The sequence below is a fragment of the Chiloscyllium plagiosum genome, unplaced genomic scaffold (assembly GCF_037043375.1).
Source record: "Chiloscyllium plagiosum isolate Xiang-an unplaced genomic scaffold, Cpla_swu_hap1 HiC_scaffold_6, whole genome shotgun sequence".
Classification (NCBI taxonomy): domain Eukaryota; kingdom Metazoa; phylum Chordata; class Chondrichthyes; order Orectolobiformes; family Hemiscylliidae; genus Chiloscyllium; species Chiloscyllium plagiosum.
In genome coordinates, this window is record NW_028270144.1 from 34,636,643 (window position 1) to 34,656,940 (window position 20,298).

Sequence of the window (20,298 nt, forward strand, 5' to 3'; positions counted from 1 at the left end):
AATAAGGCTGCTCAACTTCACCTTTTCAAGGGCAATTAGAGATTGGCAATAAATACTCGCGTAGCCAGTGGGATCCATTTCCAATAAAGGAATAAAAATAAGACCCACTATGGTGACTAATTCATGTTGTAATGTGTAATCGTGTGCTCCCTGAAACAGCCAACATTACGTTAAATCTCACCAGCCCCTATCCCTACCCACCTTTTTATTAGTGCCCGAGAATTTATTTATACTACAAAGCCTGTAAACAATATAATAAGTGCATTTTAAAGAAGGAGGTATTGGACAGGGGATTTGTTAAAACATCAGTAATCCCCTGAACAGCAGAACATGGCTGGAAGTCAAGTGCAGGTATATATCCAATTATTAGTTGTTATTTTAACAGAAACTGGGCTGTCTGTAATTATTATATGCACGGCTGCATAGAAGTATTGAATGTTTTAAACTTTTTGTGTATAATTGTGTATGAATCAAGATAGAATTTAACATGGATTGAACAGAAATAGCAAGTTGTTTAAACAACATAGACTATAATTAAGTTTCATGAGATGTTCTCTGCCTTCAAATTTCACTCAATTCATTCTTAAATACTTTATTAAGGTTGGTGTTATTACCGCTTTTAAATTGCATAGGGATGCATTAAAACATACTATATTACATGGTAGAATGACATTCATTTTGAACAATTCATTGCACATTCAAATGATTGGTCTTGAGCATTTATTTCCATTCCAATTTCTTCCAAAATATAGACATTACTTTAGGTTCATTCTCCTGCTGGATTTTCTCATGCTGTTGCATATGAAAGCTTAATCTCATAAATTTGGCTATAGTACACCTCAGTAAAGATATATTGACCCTGAAAATATGGCATTGTGAACTTACTAGAATGTTAACTGAAGTCCAAGTTTGAGGCCACAAGGAAAAATGAAAAACGATTATATTAGCAAGCACAGGGTCATGCCGGGTGGCTTTATGGAAAATGTGCTTAGCTGTGTTCTAGGCCCCAACACCTAGTTCGAGGTTGCACCAGAGCCCTGCTTTCTTTTTGTGGGGAGGAGTACATGAATGAAATGGCCCCTTCACAGGAGTGTTTGGAAACTGAGTGGCAGAAAAGGCAACCAGGGCTTACAGAGTTTGAGGTAGGGAAGGAGGTCTTTAAGCAGAAGATGATGGCCTTGAGCTGTGTAATATAATTTCTCATTTGAGATCAGAGCGCAGTATCCAGGTAAGAAAAGAATAAAGAACTTTCAATTTACATTTTGTTGTCTTCCGTGGATAAGCTAAGGCATGGATCTCATGAGACTGGAACCATCTAGACTGTTGCAGATGAGTGAGAGCCGTGTGCCACGACTGAATGGCATAAACAGAGAGCCCAGTGCCAATGCAGTGCCTACTCTGCACTTCTATCAGTGGGATGGCAATTCTCACATTGCACTAAGTCTGGTTACGAAAAAAACCCTCTGATATGATATAGGGTGCAGTGTTGAAGATAGGATTCTCTCCGAGGTCCTCTGGCTTCAAAAAGGTCGTGTGTCCATGTAATCTGTAGGTACTTTATACTCCATAATTCCCAGACCTCTGAGGTGGAAAACTGATACAGTGTCTATCTTTTACTTCAACAAGTGCAAATGCAGGCTGGAGATCACAGAGCATCAAAGAGAAAATGTTCTCTGCTCCAAGACAAGCTGGCTGCTGCTTCTGTGCAGAGCTCAGACATACTACATGACAGAGCATGTGCCCACCTCATCAATGCGGACAATTGTTCTGAACCCAAACCAACACGTTCTCCTGTCAAGCTGAGGTAGGCACAATTGCAAACAGCTATAGTTTTAAATTATATTATCGCCGTCATGATTTTGATACCTTTTTGAATATTTTCTAATCAACCACTTCAGAGGTATTATTGTATGACTCTGGAGCAGGTGGAACATCTTGGTTCATAAGTAAGGATTTGATACCTTTTTAAAGCATCTTTATGTTCACACCCAATAATTATTTCTCCCTCTTGACTTCCTATCTTATTTTTGTTGTCGCTTATACTCCAAGGGGATGACTGAAAAAGGGGTCTGCTCAGAGCAAAATGAGGTCCATCTTGGATATTGGCGCTGAACAGACCCAAAGAAGGCAAACCAGCAAGCCTTGTTTATTTGGGGTTTGGGAGGGTTATAGTTCCTTTTGCTATTTTATTTCCATATATTGGCTGTGTGCTTTAATTTACATTCTCAATAAATTATCTTTCAGATTCTTAAATGAGTGTCACAACTGATGTTGCTGTATACACTCTCCGCAGCACAAACATCCATCCATTTAGATTTTATATTAAATTTGTTAGACCCCGGGAGAGCACAAAGAATCTGTTTGGTGGCACTGAAATAAAGCACCACAGATAGTAATACTTAATGGGAGAAAGTGAGGATTACAGATGCTGGAGATCAGGAACGATGAAGGGTTTATGTCCGAAACATCGATTCTTCTGCTGTGCTTTTCCAGCAGCACACTCTGGACTGCAGATAGATTGGCACAATAATGCACATTTCCAGCATGCTGCTTCGCAACAATTATCTTGACCAGTACGACTGGCACAATGACCAGTATTACGAGTTACTGGAACAATATCACTAGTGCAAAAACCCGTGTTACTGGTGCCATGAGATTGGCTGGGCTGAATCGTAATTTTTTATTTGCAAAGTACATTGACGTTTTTGAAGGATTTTTCACCATGAGATCTAACAAGTTTTCTCATCACATAGTACCAAACTTGTACATTGACTCCTAACACACCCCTATGTTGACTGTCACATCAATTTCAGCCACTCACCATTCTCAGAACAATTCACCACTCAGCAGATATCCACAGGAAGACTGCCATCCCTTCCGCCTGTGCCATCTTTAAAATGTCACAATGCACTCAGACAAGTATTGACAAACCGACATTTCCCCTCACTGGCAATGTCATGGCACAGCAGGCATAAGGCCATGCAGCTCATGGCTGGCACTCCCTTGCACCTACAACCCCATTCTCCTATCCCTTTGTTGTTACCCACCAGGCCACAAAGTTTACCAATCTTTGGCTATATCTCACCTGAAAACCTTCTCTAAGTCATTGCCTCAAATACCTAAGTACCTAAGACAGCCAAGTAATCAGGCAAGTACAAACATAAACTTTTATACACAGTCAACTAAAGAGAACCCCAACAAAATGAATAGAAGCTGCATGTCACGCCTGCAATGTCAACCAGATTCCATCATCTTGATCAATGAATATTTTACTGTCCAAGATTGATTTGATTTGATTTGATTTGATTTGATTTATTGTTGTCACATGTACCTAATGTTACAAAGTGCATGCTGACTTTAAGGTAGACAGTGTTTTCTGAATTTTAAAGTAAACATAAATTATTGCCATAGCTGCCACAACAGAACAGCTAAGAGATGGGCTGTTCCAAAATAGATACAGGTAGCAAATGGCTGTTAAATGGACCCCTGAGTTTTGGTTGCTGTTTTGACAACAATTCAAATTTAACCAATTAATTTAAATTCTGTCCAGGATACTAAAACCCAATTGACTTTGAATTTATTGTATTGACAACTTCGGACCAATGAGAGGGAATGATGTTGAGTTACAAAAATCATAGGCATTTTGAAAATTGGTCAGAGCAATTGCCTTAGAGCCAGAGAGCTCACTGTATCTTGCTTTCAAAATAAGTTCAGAAGGCACTATCTATCAAGAGGTATCTTTTCCCGTAAAAGCAGTAAAAAGAAAGAAGACCCAGGGAGAAGACAGCTGAATCGGAAGACCAGAAGGAAGACAGCATAAGAGACAATGTGGACTTGCAATTAAGTTAATGTAGTGTTTAATAATTGTGTTATTGGAACAGCATTTTAATAAAATTGTGTTCAGTAAGGGATAATGGTTAGTTAAGGGAAAGAGTGTTCAGTTTGTTATTGTTTTGGTCAGTGTTCACTATCAGAGTTAGGAAAATAAATTGCTATTTTTCTTTAAATAGTGGAAATTAAGCGTTCTATTTCACTCACACACTTTTAGCAGCTTATGAGGCGAGGCAAGCTTTTCTGGGTGCTTAGTTTTAATTAGCTGAAGGGTTGGATCTCTGCGTCATAACACTAATTACGGTGAAAAGTTTTGTTTTGTGAGCAGTACAGGCAGACCATAGCAAACAAGGGCATACAGATCATAGGGTGCTTAGATAGAGCAAAGCATACAAGGTTACAGCTGCACAAGAGGTGCACAAAAGCAAGGCCAACATTAGATTTGAAATTACAGTGGTCGATTCAGCAATCTAATAACAGCGGGGAATAGGATGTTCTGGAAGCTGTTGGAATGTGTGTTCAAGCTTCTGTATCTTCTGCTTGGCAGAAGAGGTTGCAAGAGAATATCTCTGGGATGAACGGGATCATTGATGATATTGGCAGTCTTTCCGTGGTAACGAGAAGTGTCGATGAGTGGGAGATTGGCTTTTGTGATGGTCTGGGCTATGTATAGAACTTCCTATAGTTTCTGACAGTCCTGGGCAGTGCAGTTGCCATACCAAGCCGTTATGCACCTAAATGGAATGCTTTCTATGGTGCATTGTAAAAGTTGTTGAGGATCCTTACAGATATGCTGAGTTTCCTAATCTCCTGGTGAAGAAGAAGCATTGTTATGCCTTCTTGACCGTCACATCTACATGGGAGGTCCAGGACAGATGTTTGGTTATTGTCACTTGTTGGAACATGATACTCTCGACCCTCTCCAGCTCAGCTCTGTTGATGTAGATAGGGATGTGTTCTCCTCCTTTCTTCTCTTGAAGTCAATGATCAGTTCTTTTGTTTTGTCAACATTGAGAGAGAGACATTGTTATCATTGCACCATGATATCAAGCACTCTATCTCCTTCCTGTATTCTGACTCATCATTGTTTGATGCGCTGTCTACAACCTGGTGGTGTCATCAACAAACTTGGGGATGCTTTCATATGAAATTTGGCCACATAGCTGTGAGTGTACAGGGAGGGAGCTGAGTACACATCCTTGCAGGGCACCGGTGTTTAGGATTATCATGGAGGAGGTGCTGTTGTCTATCTTTATTGCCTGTGGTCTGTCTGTCAGGAAATGAGAGTAGAGCCGAGACCGAGGTCTCAGAATTTTGAGATGGATTTGTTTGGGATTAGGGAAACCGTGTTTGCTTTGGACCAGTTGCGCCGATAGGCAAATTGCAAGGAATCAAAGCAGGCTGGGAGGCCAGAGTTGATATGAGCCATGAATAACGTCTCGAAGTATTTCACAATTATGGAGGTCAGAGACAGTGGGCGGTAGTCATTGAGGCACATTGCATGTGTTTTTTTTAGACTCCCTACAGTGTGGAAACAGGCCCTTTGAACCTACAAGTCCATACTGACCCATTGAAGAGTAACCCACCCAGACTTATTTCCCTACATTTACCCTTGATTAATGCACCTAACACAATGGGGAATTAAGCATGGCCAATTCACCCTAACCTGCACATCTTTGGACTGGGGGAGGAAACCGGAGCAACCGGAGGAAACCCACATAGACAGTCACCCGAGGCAGGAATCGAACCCGGGTCCCTGGCACTGTGAGGCAGCAGTGTTAATCACTGAGCCACTGTGCCACCCCTTCTTTGGTACTGCGATGATGGTGGTTTTCTTGAAGCAGGTGAAGACTTCATATTGTAGAGAGGTTAAATATGTCAGCGAATACTTGCGCTAGCTGGTCCACATAGGATCTGAGTCCACAGCAGGGGGACTCCATCTGTGCAAGTTTCCTCAGGTTTACTCTCGAGAAGGCTGATCTGTTGTCTGCAGCAGTGGCTGAGGAAACAGGTACGTCCGGGGCTATCGGGGCAGGTGACACTGTACCATTGGTATTCTGCTCAGACCAAGCATAGAAAGCATTGAGTGTATCAGGGAGGGATGTGTTTTTGTCTGCTATTTTATTCTGCTTCATTTTGTATCTCATTATTTCATGTAGGCCTTGCAGGCGTACATGTTTCAGCCTCTAACTTGGTCCGGCATTACTTCTTGGCATCTCCAATGCTCTTGCGGAGGTCTACCCTGGATTTCCTGTAAAGGTCTGGCTTGAATGCCACATGACTGGTCTTCAGTAGGCAGTGGATTTCCCAGTTCATCCGGTTGGGGAATACATGGATTAACTTCTTTGGCACACAGTCCTCCATGCACTTCCTAATGAAGTCCATGAAGGTGGTGGCACACTTATCTAGGTTGTCCGCTGAATTCTTGAATATGGACCAGTTCACCGATTCTAAGCAGTCCCAGAGAAGCTCTTCCACTGCCTCAGGCCAGCATTGTACTACTTTCTCTGAAGGATCCTCTCATTTCAACTGCTTCTTGTAAGCTGGGAAGAGGAACACAGTGTTGTGATCTGACTTTCGAAAATGCGGATTGGGTAACGAGTGGTGGGCACCTCTGATGATTGTGTAGCAGTGGTCAAAGATGTTCGGCCCCTGATGGGGCAGGAGACATGTTGGTTTTATTGTGGTAGTATCCTCTTGAGGTTGGCTAAGTTCAAGTCACCAGCTACCATAATAAGCCCCGGGGAATTTAGACTCCAGGGCATTTCTAGTGGTGTAAATTTCATTGCAAACATTTTTCACTTTTGCCCAGGATGGCGGAGGTGAACGCACATGGTAGGTAGCAGGGACAGCATTACTGGAAGTTATTCCAGATCTGGGGAGCAGTGACTTGCCAGGGTCGCCACATCCGAGTATCAGGAGGTTTTGTTTAGGAGGCAGAAACCCCCCTCCCCTTGCCTTACCTGGGGATGCTGTGTGGTCAATGCAATATATAGAGAACCCTTCAGCTTGCAAGGTGCATCAGGTGTAATAGGAGTGAGCCATGTCTCTGTAAAACAGAGCACAAAACAGTTTCTCAGTTCCCTCTGGAAGGTATGTCTAGATTTGAGTTTATCCATTTTGTTTTCCATAGCTTGGATATTTGCCAAGTGTATGCTGGGGAAGAGGGAATGGAACCCACTTGTTTCAGTCTCACCTGCAGCCCAATGTGACTTCCATGTTTGCTGGAAGGTTTTCTGCCTCTGGACGGTCCCAGGTGTTGGTGGTGCAAGTCTGCTGTAAGGTGGGGTGAGGCCAGGGCCTCCCCCAAGGGTGAGTTGGCATGTAGGTGTTCAGGCCTGGGCTGGTCGTGCCCCCTCAGATTCGAGTCAATATTGGGCCGGTTTTGTTCTGGGTCAGATATGATCTCCACGCAGTCAGGTCACTGCACGGTCAGAGTTTGGGCCTTGGTTTCAGATTTGCTTGTGGGGCCTACAAGCAGCCAATAGATTTACTCTGTGCCTGTGAATCTGTTGCACCCAGTCCTCTTTCATTGAAAGTGGTGTCAATGAGATTCTTTTTGGCTTGTTGTGGCCAATGTAGATGAGCTCTGTCTTTGATAATGACAGCTTCCTCCTCCCCAGTATCCTCATCCTCCTCCTTGGAAGACTGCTCCCATTCCCCCAGTTCCTCACCGTTTATCATATCACTTCATTGCCTGCTCGAATCGTGCAGGGTATTGCATGCTGCGATGATGCGTTACACCTTGGCCCAGTGTAGCCCAGATAGAGTGTATGTGAAGATGGATAATTCAAATTGCAGTGTGTTTAGATCAACTACAATCAAATTGATTAATGGGACAATGCCAAGGGGAGGAATTCATTGCCTACTCCTGTTGCTAATGGTCCCAAATTCATAAGAAAGTGGTTACTGTCTTCCTCAGTTTAGAAGTATGTGACCTGGGACATGGAAAGGAGGAATTGCATAATGATACTGGTAAGAAAACATTATTTACATTGGAAATTCAAACAGAATTCATCTTCTCACTGTGGACAAAAATGTATTGCTCAAATTATTGTGCAGGATATTAAACAGGAAATGCACACATCTGCAAGACCTTTACTAATATATAGATGCATTCCTTTTGACAATGCTGCTGTACATAGCCTTATGGGGAATTTGTGGAGGTTTTGAGTGATCATTTGTGTTGAGTAGTAACTTTCTCAGGGATAGCAGCAAGCATTGTTACAACAGAGGACAGTTATTACATTGCATATTGTGGGCGGACATTAAGAAGCTATATATCTTTTCCGATTGTAAATGTTAAAAATTACAAATCCCATGCATCAAGCTCCCTACTTCCAGTAATATTCTATTGTAGTATGTTAACTATGCTTTTTCTCATGAGGATTAAATGTCTAGATCAGTTTGAAACTGATGTAGTGATTCCAATCTGAATCAGATCCTTACACTCCAAATATTAATTGCCTACAGCAAGTTTGCAAGGCAGCTCTGATACCATCAGAAAATGATTGATAACATATTGAAGTCATAAACATTAATCCTGTACTTGATTTCCTTTTCCTTAGACAAGCTTTGAATGAGCAGTTCAGTTAGACAAGATTAAAATGTAAGCCAGCAATATCCCTAGGTCAATATAGACTCATGGAAACATCAATGGAAACCTCACAAAGATGCAAAATGAAATGTGAAGAAAAATGTGCACAGACTTGCCAGTCAATTCCTATCAACATCTGGGCTCTTGAAACAAAGAGAAGAATAACCAATGGGCTAGGTAACTGTAATGTGGTATTGCATCTGTAAAATGGACAAAAGTGTGGACAAAAGTGGAGCTCATGCCCAACTTTGCAGAGCTGGTGAGGCACAGTGCTTCCCTTGTAACACTCTAGCAAATTCCACTTGTGCAAAAAATGCATGGATAAAATGTAAAGTTCCTTAATCAAGCTAGAAGTCATACTTGTACAAATAGTCATAAATCTACATTGTTGAATTCTACCAAAGACATTGCATTATGATACAATTGGTAATGAAGCATGATGATTCAACAAAGTACCTTTCATTGAAATTTGCCTGTTACATGTAAGCCTATAGTTGTTAGAAAGAGATGCTACAGGGATAGAATGAATCCTGCTTTCAATTAATGTGTTTAATCATCTATACCCCTCAGCCTTGTCCAAACTGATGCGTTGTTGATGAAATCCAGGAAATGCTCATCATTGAAAAGATGCGCAGTTCTATACATTTGCTCTGTTGCCTTCACTGCTAAACACATGGCACCATTTATTACTGTGTCTACTACAAGGATCTGTTGGGATAGACAGTAAGTAAGAAGAACTGTGTTTTGAGTTTCATTCATTATTTCACGTGAACTTTTCACTTCCAATAAATATTTATAACCTTATTTATATGCCTTTGTACCTACATTAGAGGTTAAACAAACTGCAAGCATCTATGACCCAGCCAAGACATTGAATTTTTAATATGTTTCCTGCATCTCTTGATTCTCAGAGGTGACACCAATGCTTCCTTACCCTGTTTTACAGGTTTCAGAGATATTGTAGCTAAACATTTATTGACAATGATATTATGGCTCCATCATGAGCACAGAAACGGAAAAATAAAATTGTCTTTTACACACAGCTCATTATGCATGCTTTTCAAAGATTATAAGGGTCCCTTTTGCATTCAGAGATTTTGTGTGTTGCTTCTACTAGTGTCTATTTTTTTTCCAGTTTATAAAGAATGGCTGCTTGAACCAGACTAAATAATTCTTCTGAAGCATCCGATCATCCATCACTTCAGAATATGTGCTGCGCAAAATCAAAGATTTCCCCACTTTGAAAACAAAGCTGATCATGTTAGTAAGTAAGATGATTATGACACTTTACAAAGAAATGTGAATCTTTTCTCAAACATTTTTCTTTAAAAATAGATATTTTAAATTATTTTCTGTTATATTAACCTTAATTCTTTAAACACTTTCACAATCTTGCACTTATTAGTGTTCCCCATGTGTTGAAATTATGTTATATTTGTGGCAATTCCAAAATTAAATCTTGGCTTCAAAAATATGCTTTTCACAGTTTCCAAAGCTACATTGATGGTTTAATATTAAAAACAGGAAGTGCTAGAGAAATTCAGCAGGTCTCTGGCAGCATCTTTGCAGAGAGAAACAGAAATTACATTTCGAGTCCATTGTGAGGCTCCTTCAGAACTACCTTGAGAGTGCACTAGTACAAATATTGACTTGGTCCTACAGATCTTGAGTATTGCCGAAAAAAGATGGTCATGGCCAAAGACTTATACTGATCAGGACAATTCATGAGTATACAAACTTGAAGGAAAGCCAGTATTTATACTGTATAAGAGGAGAATGCTGACTGGTTGGCCAGTACACGCTGACTGGCAGAGGCTTTTCAATGGAGAATGTACCTATTAATGATAATTGACAGTTCACTGCCAGGCTTTTTAAAATTATAAGCCAGGCAGGTTAACTCTGATTGGTCGAGGCATTGCTCTGAGAAATGAACCAGCAATTGGTTGCGACTTATTTTGTCCAGTTGAAACAGGTGCAATGTTTGTACAGATTTTTTTTGGATCTGCAAAGAACAGACCCCTGTGTATATAGATTCCTGTACACGCAAGTTTTCCCAATTGACAATCCTAAATTTGGTTAGCAGCATAATTCTTTGCACATTCAGGATTATCCAGCAATTGTTGGCAAATTGCAGAATCACATTTAATGTTGGACATTGTGTTGTGAGTTTTCCAAGTGCAGGCCAATTGGGTACAGGCATTACCTAACTTTTGCAAACAAAAGGGATATGCTATTTGATATAATCTGCCAGTACTACACTGGCAATGAAATTCATGTATTAATTTACTCATTTGTATGGTAGGCAGAATGTCTTTTTGGTTTGGCTTGGCAGACAGAATACACACATATATGCACTATGCCTGTTTTACATCAACACAATAGGTGTCTGCCATTTGCTTGTTCAGTTCTTAAAGCAATGCCTTGACGAATCAGAGTAAGCCTGCCTGTTTTAAAATTTAAAGTATAACTTGATGGTTACTTATTATCATTATGATTAATGGTTGCATTCTCCAAAGCAGTGCCAAACAGAATCCACTTGGTGACAAATCAACTCTCTCCTTTCAGACTGCATAAATATTCATTTTCTTCTTAAATTAATATTTCTGCAAATTATACTAATGAGTGCCAGACTAAATGCTTTGACAAAGTGTGTCTTGTTTTAGTTCACTAGTAGTAAAGAAAACTGGATTAATCATGTAATAACTTTATGTGCTTGATATTTTTATTTCTGCGGTCTCTCTATAAGACAACAGAACTCAATGATAAGGTCCAGAACATAATGCATTAGATTACAAAATAATGGACAAATTGGGAATTTTGTGATTCAAATCACAATCGCTTTCATTATATGCAACTTTCTTCAGCCTGATACAAAATTAGTCAATAGTATTTGCTTTATGACTTATACTAAATGCTATTATTGAATTCAAGATGTATTTGCCCATTATTTTAATGATTATTTAGTAATGATTGGACCCAGGGTACAATATTTGATCATTCATGTAATTGCAACACTTTTGACTGTTTGTCCAGATTCCTCTGTCATGTCTGTATTCCTGTATAAAGTTTGTAAGGAGTTATTAGCAACACCTTCTGAAGGGATGCCCTCCTCTCTGCAGTTCCCATAGACTGGAAATAATTATTCTTCATTCAATCTGGGATTCCAAATTTTCTTCTTGATTTTTTTGAGGAGAACTTGTTCGGTTTGCACAAGGTAACAAGCATGATATTTGGCTGAGGTGGGTATGGTAAAGATTTGGGCAGCCATATTCGGTCAACTCCTCAACCATGTCCTGCGTTTGGAAATGTTACTGACGGTGGGACTAGATTTTAACAGGAAGAAATTGATTAAATGTTCAAATGCTCTATTAAAGGGATATTTTACTAGGCTGTCAGTATTTCTAATGGAGTGGCAGGTTGATGGGGGGGGGTGGGGGGAGGTGTGGGTGTGGTGTGGAGGAAGCCTTTTTGTTAAACGAGGGGCAAAGGGCAATAAAGGGTATCCGTACACTCAGAGATTGTCTCAGAGAGGCTTCCTGTCCATTCTTATAAACTTAATTGTTGATTAATTACCTGCTGTTGGCTTTCAGGTCCCTGCTTTCCTCAGCAATGGTCACCGTTGTGCCTTAGGATTCCACCTCTGCCAGCCTGTGGCAATGTTTCCAGGGCCCTTCCATTTATCAATGCTAGAGGATCGGTCACTGGTGAGTCAAAACAGAAGAGACACTTGTCTTAGATAGCAGGGTAGTTTATTGCAAGGCCTATTCAGTGAAGACTCCTGGGTGGTATGCTCATCAACTCCTTCTAGGTACTTGTGCTAATCTCACTGTCTCCATTTGAGTGCAATGTGATTTCATCAAACTAGATGGAACTCAATGGAATGAGAATATAAATTCCTTCAAAACTATTATCATGTACATTAGCCACGTTGCCTGGTGATGCAGCTAAGCTTACTGAGCTGTGCATCCAATCTCTACTGAACAGGATGGTAACACTCACAACAGGTTAATCCATGAACCGCTGCCTGTGAGAAGATAGGTGCATTCCAGTTGGTGACTGTGCATTTTACAAACATGTATTTCCACATGAAGAACCTGACCTCATTGGGAAAATCTGAAATAAGGACCAGATTCAATCTATGCCTTCATCTATCATATAATTCATTGGATCATCATGTGAATGAATTAATATGAAACACGAGCCGGAGATTTTAAATGTTCTGTGTTCAATTGTCTGACTCTATTAACTACTCTCTGCTCACTGTGGTTGTTTGGTTGAACCAGTTGTAAACAGAAAGGCAGCAGACAAGACAGAGGTTGTGAGACGTTAAGCTGGGGTTGGTACAAGTGCAGACAAATTGAGATTGTAGAGATGTTTTAAAGCACTGTGTAACACTTGTTGCATATGAAGAAACCTGCCTTCCTAGTGAAGCACAGTATGTGGGTAGAAGAGGCATTGTAAGACATGGATTCCATGCTCATTTGTGCTGAGAGTCAGTGCTGAGGGAGTGCCGCACTGTCGGAGGGTCAGTGCTGAGGGAGTGCCGCGCTGTCGGAGGGTCAAGCTGAGGGAGTGCCACACTGTCGGAGGGTCAGTGCTGAGGGAGTGCTGCACTGTCAGAGGGTGAGTACTGAGGGAATGCCGCACTGTCGGAGGGTCATTGCTGAGGGAGTGTCGCACTGTCGGAGGGTCAGTGCTAAGGGTATGCCGCACTGTCAGAGGGTCAGTACTGAGGGAGTGCCGCACTGTCGGAGGGTCAGTACTGAGGGAGTGCCGCGCTGTCGGATCTGCAAGACTGGAAGATTTCTTCTGCTGCCTGTGAGGGAAAATTAGACTAATAATTGCCAGATTATATTGCACTTTTAAAATAGCAATTACCAGAACAAGGCGTATTTGGGATTCATTCAATTTTAATGTGCAGATTTGTACAAGAGACACACCCTTCTCTGAAGAAAATCCATTTTTACTATTCAAAAGTTAAATGGATCAGTACTTCAACATGAAGTCTCTGGAAACTAGTAGGAAACAAATGTGTATTCTGATGCTTCAACGTTGTAAGGATCTTGAAACAGAATAAAAATTAAAACTGCAAAAGATTAATTATTTAAATTGGTCGAACTAATAACTTTAATTTGAGAAATCATGCAAGAATGTAACAAAATTAGTAACAAGTGACCACTAGAAGGTGTGAACTTTGTGTAATAGCTTCCAGATTTGATGGCATTGTTTAGGTTTCCTCTAGTTATCAAATAAATGGAAAGAATTTCCTCTCTTCATTATTGGTAGCTAAATTATTAACACATGTTTGTGCCTTCGTTTCCAATTTTTCTCCAAATTAAGAACAAGATAATCCATCCAGAACAAGAGTGAAACAAGCAGAGAAATCTATAACTGCCTATGTATCTGGTGGAATTTTAATTCCCTCCACCCAACAGCAATTGGTGGTGGATCAATTTGCACCTTGCCGTGATTTCAATACTTCATTTCTTTTATCATCATAATCTCATAGAGTCACAGAGTCATACATTAGGGAAACAGTCACTTCAATCCAACCCATCCATGCCAACTAGGCATCCCATTTGCCAGCACTTGGCCCATATCCCTCTAAACCCTTCCGAACATATACCGATCTAGATGCCTTTTAAATGTTGAAATTATACTCGCCTCCACCACTTCTTCTGGCATCTCATGCCATATATGCACCACCCTCTGTGTGAAAAGGTTAACCCTCAGGTCCTTGTTAAATCTTTCTCCTCTCACCTTAAACCAATGGCCTCTTGTTTTGGACTCCCCCACCTTAGGAAAATGACCTTGGCCAATCACTCTCTCCATGCCCTTCATGATTTTATAAACCTCTACAAGATTATCCCTCAGCCTCTAATGCTCTATGGGAAACAGCCCCAGCCTACTCATCCTCTCCCAAAGCTCAAACCCTCTAGTCCTGTCAACCCCTGTGTAAATCTTTTCTACCCTCTCAAGTTTAATAACATCTTTCCAAAAGAAAGGTGACCAGAATTGTACGCAATATTCTAAAATAGGCCTCATCAATGTCCTGCATAACTGCAACATGATAGCCAAATTCCTTAACTCAATGTTCCGACCAATGAAGGCAATCATGCCAAACACCTTTTTCACCATGCTGTCTACCTGTCACTCCACTTTCAAGGAATCAAGTCAGAGTTTTGTTTATCAATACAGTTCAGGGTCATTATGCATATCGGACCCAAATGATATTTAACCACTGACTGAACTGGTCAGTGACTCTGTCCTCCTCAGTGAAGCCTAGATCTGTGGAAGACGAGACTTTGTAAGATATGACTTAGCTTTCATTTTTGGGTCAGAGAGAGCATAAGAGTTCTTCTGGGCTGTGTAAGGGAAATCTTGGTTTCTGCCACCTTATTCTTCCTACCAAAGCAATCCCTCTCAAATTACCCCGTTCTTTAACTGAGCACATCTCTATTAATCATTTTATATACAGTAGAGCAATGCTGTGGCAATGACCTAGTATTATTATCACTAGACCATTAATCCAGAAACTTAGTTAATGTTCTGGTGAACTGGGTTTAATTCCCTGGAAAATGGTGGAAATTGGATTAAAATTAAACAAAATAGTGGAATTAGGAATCTACTTCACAGCAGGCTCCCAAGCACTGAGGATGTCACCTAGACAGGGGACGAAACGTTTGCAACAAAAATTTCCAGCTCGGCGAACAGAACCACAACTCCTGGAAGCATGGCACTCATCCACAAACTCCATCAACAAACACATCAACCTGGACCCAATATACCGGCCACTACAGCGGACAGCTGAAACTGACAACCGGAAGCGGCAGGGACAGGCCACTATAAATGCCGGAGGAAACACCACAGAAGCGCTTCACAGGAGGCTCCCAAGCACTGAGGATGTCACCTAGACAGGGGACGAAACGTTTGCAACAAAAATTTCCAGCTCGGCGAACAGAACCACAACTCTTGGTTGAACTAAAAATATAAGCCATAGCTATTAATTTAACCTGGTGCAGTGTTTTGTAGAGGAATAAGACGGTGTTATTTTCTGTAGATTGTGAAGGAGCAAAAATGGCTTTTGCAGTGATATGTACTTCTTGTCAGATGTGGGAGTTTAAAGAGAGTTTAAGGGTTACTGCGGATTATATCTGAAAATGTGTTGCTGGAAAAGCGCAGCAGGTCAGGCAGCATCTAAGGAACAGGAGAATCGACGTTTCGGGCATAAGCCCTTCTTATGCCCGAAGGGCTTCCTGAAGAAGGGCTTATGCCCGAAACGTCGATTCTCCTGTTCCTTGGATGCTGCCTGACCTGCTGCGCTTTTCCAGCTACACATTTTCAGCTCTGATCTCCAGCATCTGCAGTCCTCACTTTCTCCTGCGGATTATATCTGCCATAAATGCTGTTGGATGCGAATCTTATCAGATCGAGTGGATCAGTTGGAGAGACAGATAGAAGCGATGAGTAATTTGCAACAGCAACAGTATGTGATGTATGGCAGTTATAGGAAGGGGGGAAAGTCTCAAATACAGTCACATATATGGGTTAACTCCAGGAAGGGTAAGAGAGGTAGGCACCTAGGGCAGGAGTCTTTTGTGGATATACCCATTTCAAACAGGTATGCTGTTTTGGAAAATGTAGGGGGTGATGGATTCTTAGGGGAACATAGCATGAACAGCCAAGTTTCTGGTATTGAGGCTGGCTCTAATGCAATGAGGGGTACGTCGGCTTCCAAGAGATGAATTGTGTTTGGGGATTCGGTAGTCAGAGATACAGACAGACATTTCTGTGGCCAGCAGAGAAAAAGCAGAATGGTGTGTTGTTTCCCTGGTGCCAGGATCAAGGATGTCTCAGAGAGGGTGCAGAATGTTCTCACGGGGGAGAGGGGCCAGCAAGAGGTCATTGTCCACATTGGAAAAACGATACAGGAAGGGAAAAGGTTGAGATTCTGAAGGAAGATTACAGAGAGTTAGGCAGAAATTTAAGAAGGAGGTCCTCAAGGGTAGTGATATCTGGATTACTCCCAGTGCTATGAGCTAGTGAGGGCAGGAATAGGAGGATAGAGTAGATGAATGTATGACTGAGGAGCTGGTGTACGGGAGAACGATTCACATTTTTGGATCATTGGAATCTCTTTTGGGGTAAAAGTGACCTGTACAAAAAGGACAGATTGCACCTAAATTGGAAGGGGACTAATATACTGGCAAGGAAATTTGCTAGAACTGCTTGGGAGGATTTAAACTAGTAAGGTGGGGGAGGGCGGGGAAGGGAGGGGGAAATGGGACCAGGGAGATAGTGAGGAAAGAGATCGATCTGAGACTGGTACAGTTGAGAACAGAAGTAAGTCAAACAGTTAGGGCAGGCAGGGACAAGATAGGACTAATAAATTAAACTGCATTTATTTCAATGCAAGGAGCCTAACAGGGAAGGCAGATGAACTCAGGGCATGCTTAGGAGAAGGGAGTGGAAAATCATTGCAATTACAGAAACATGGCTCAGGGATGGGCAGGACTGGCAGCTTAATGTTCCAGGATACAAATGCTACAGGAAGGATAGAAAGGGAGGCAAGACAGGAGGGGGAGTGGCATTTTTGGTAAGGGATAGCATTACAGCTGTGCTGAGGGAGAATATTCCCAGAAATACATCCAGGCAAGTTATTTGGGTGGAACTGAGAAATAAGAAAGGGATGATCACCTTGTTGGGATTGTATTATAGACCTCCTAATAGTCAGACGGAAATTGAGAAACAAACATGTAAGGAGATCTCAGCTATATGTAAGAATAATAGGGTAGTTATGGTAGGGGATTTTGACTTTCCAAACATTGACTGGGACTGCCATTGTGTTAAAGGAGTAGATGGAGAAGAATTTGTTAAGTGCGTACAAGACAATTTTCTGTTTCAGTATGTGGACGTACCTACTGGAGAAAATGCAAAACTTGACCTACTCTTGGGAAATAAGGCAGGGCAGGTGACTGAGGTGTCAGTGGGGGAGCACTTTAAGAAAAAGAAGGAAGCATATATAAGGTATAGACAGGATAGATCGAGTGAATCCTTATAAGAGTATAAAGGAAGTAGGAGTATACTTAAGAGGGAAATCAGGAGGGCAAAAAGGGGACATGAGATAGCTTTGGCAAATAGAATTAAGGAAAATCCAAAGGGTTTTTGCAAATATAATAAGGACAAAAAGTTAACTAGGGAGAGAATAGGGCCCCTCAAAGACCAGCAATGTGGCCTTTGTGTGGAGCCGCAGAAAATGGGAGAGACACTAAGCAAGAATTTTGCATCAGTATTTACTGTGGAAAAGGATATGGAAGATATAGACTGTAGGGAAATGGATGGTGACATCTTGCAAAATGTCCATATTACAGAGGAGGAAGTGCTGGATGTCTTGAAACGGGTAAAGGTGGATAAGTCCCCAGGACCTGATCAGGTGTACCCTAGAACTCTGTGGGAAGCTAGAGAGGTAATTGCTGGGCCTCTTGCTGAGATATTTGTATCATCGATAGTCACAGGTGAGGTGCCGGAAGACTGGAGGTTGGCTAACGTGGTGCCACTGTTTAAGAAGGGTGGTAAGGACAAGCCAGGGAACTATAGGCCGGTGAGCCTGACGTCATTGGTGGGCAAGTTGTTGTTGGAGGGAATTTTGAGGGACAGGATGTACATGTATTTGGAAAGGCAAGGACTGATTCGGGACAGTCAACATGGTTTTGTGCATGTAAAATCATGTCTCACAAACTTGATTGAGTTTTTTGAAGAAGTAACAAAGAAGATTGATGAGGGCAGAGCAGTAGATGTGATCTATATGGACTTCAGTAAGGCATTCGACAAGGCTCCCCATGGGAGACTGATTAGCAAGGTTAGATCTCATGGAATACAGGGAGAACTAGCCATTTGGATACAGAACTGGCTCAAAGGTAGAAGACAGAGGTTGGTGTTGGAGGGTTGTTTTACAGGCTGGAGGCCTGTGACCAGTGGAGTGCCACAAGGATCGGTGCTGGCCACTCTACGTTTTGTCATTTGCATAAATGATTTGGATGCGAGCATAAGAGGTACAGTTAGTAAGTTTGCAGATGACACCAAAATTGGAGGTGTAGTGGACAGCGAAGAAGGTTACCTCAGATTACAACAGGATCTTGACCAGATGGGCCAATGGGCTGAGAAGTGGCAGATGGAGTTTAATTCAAATAAATGCGAGGTGCTGCATTTTGGGAGAGCAAATCTTAGCAGGACTTATACACTTAATGGTAAGGTCCTAGGGAGTGTTGCTGAACAAAGAGACCTTGGAGTGCAGGTTCATAGCTCCTTGAAAGTGGAGTCGCAGGTAGAGAGGATAGTGAAGAAGGCGTTTGGTATGCTTTCTTCTTTTGGTCAGAGTATTGAGTACAGGAGTTGGGAGGTCATGTTGCGGCTGTACAGGACATTGGTTAGGCCACTGTTGGAATATTGCATGCAATTCTGGTCTCCTTCCTATCGGAAAGATGTTGTGAAACTTGAAAGCGTTCAGAAAAGATTTACAAGGATGTTGCCAGGGATGGAGGGTCTAAGCTACAGGGAGAGGCTGAGCAGGCTGGGGCTGTTTTCCCTGGAGCGTCGGAGGCTGACGGGTGACCTTATAGAGGTTTACAAAATTATGAGAGGCGTGGATAGGATAAATTGACAAGGTCTTTTCCCTGGGGTCGGAACTAGAGAGCATAGGTTTAGGGTGAGAGGGGAAAGATATACAAGAGACCTAAGGGGCAACGTTTTCACGCAGAGGGTGGTACATGTATGAAATGAGCTGCCAGGGGATGTGGTGAAGGCTGGTACAATTGCAACATTTAAGAGGCATTTGGATGGGTATATGAATAGGAAGGGTTTGGACGGATATGGGCCAGGTGCTGGCAGGTGGGACCAGATTGGGTTGGGATATCTGGTCGCCATGGACAGGTTGGACTGAAGGGCCTGTTTCCATGCTGTACATCTCTATGACTCTATTTGAACAGAGTACAATTGAATGTTTAAAATCTTCAGCTTATGGATAATCAATGCAATACCTTCATGTTTGTTTCTGGTGGTAGCAGGATGAATATAAATGGGAGAACTTGTGTAACTGGCTCCCAATAACAGGGTTTAAAATTTGGCTGAATAACAACTGAACGAATTGCGGATTCTGTAAACTAGAAACAAGATTAGAAATTGCTCGAAAAGCTCAGCAGATCTGACAGCATCTGTGGAAAGAAATCAGAGTTAATGTTTTGGTTCAAGTGACCCTTCAGAACTGATGAACTCGAAACGCTAACTCTGATTTCTATCTACAGGTGCTGCCAGTCCTGCTGAGCTTTTCCAGCGATTTTTGTTTTTGTTTAAAATTTGCTAATATTTTCCAAGAAAAGCTGCCACTTTATTGGTGAGAATGCTCAGTTAATATGGTAGTTGATTTTTTTTTTCCCCAATGGTCATGATTGTTGCATTATATCCCACCAACCTACCAATTAACAATGGTTTGCTCTGCAGCACAATTGCCTAAGACGCTGATCCAAGAGGGAGAAAGGAGATGGCCTACCAATGCTTATAGTACAGGAATAGTAATAGAACTAAGTGGGATAAAATGTGCATTCTACAGTAGCTATTTCTGGATCCTCTCAACAAATACACGCTGTCCAAACAATTGGTAGCATTACCATTTACACACCCATGTCCAACTTCAACAAAAGCATCATTACCTTTGTAAATTGCTGGATTACATTTGCTTATATTGTCTATGAGAGAAAGATAACTAGGAAATGCCAATATGACAGGGAATCAGAATCAAATTGGCTCTCTCTGGCCAACTAGATAGTGAGCAAAGGCACAGGTGATGATAAGCCACCCAGACTCATCTCTTCATT

The 20,298-nt window shown here is 41.6% G+C and overlaps 1 long non-coding RNA gene across 1 annotated transcript in view; it reads left to right on the plus strand.

Moving 5' to 3' along the window:
• LOC148149741 (uncharacterized) overlaps window positions 1-20,298 on the plus strand; it is a 461,686-nt gene that overhangs the window by 391,692 nt on the left and 49,696 nt on the right. The window contains exons 1-4 of the long non-coding RNA XR_015757413.1: window positions 1,669-1,804; window positions 8,999-9,151; window positions 9,564-9,692; window positions 12,019-12,132. This is a non-coding gene — a long non-coding RNA (uncharacterized LOC148149741). Of the gene's footprint in view, window positions 1,805-8,998; window positions 9,152-9,563; window positions 9,693-12,018; window positions 12,133-20,298 lie in introns of the transcript that reaches the window.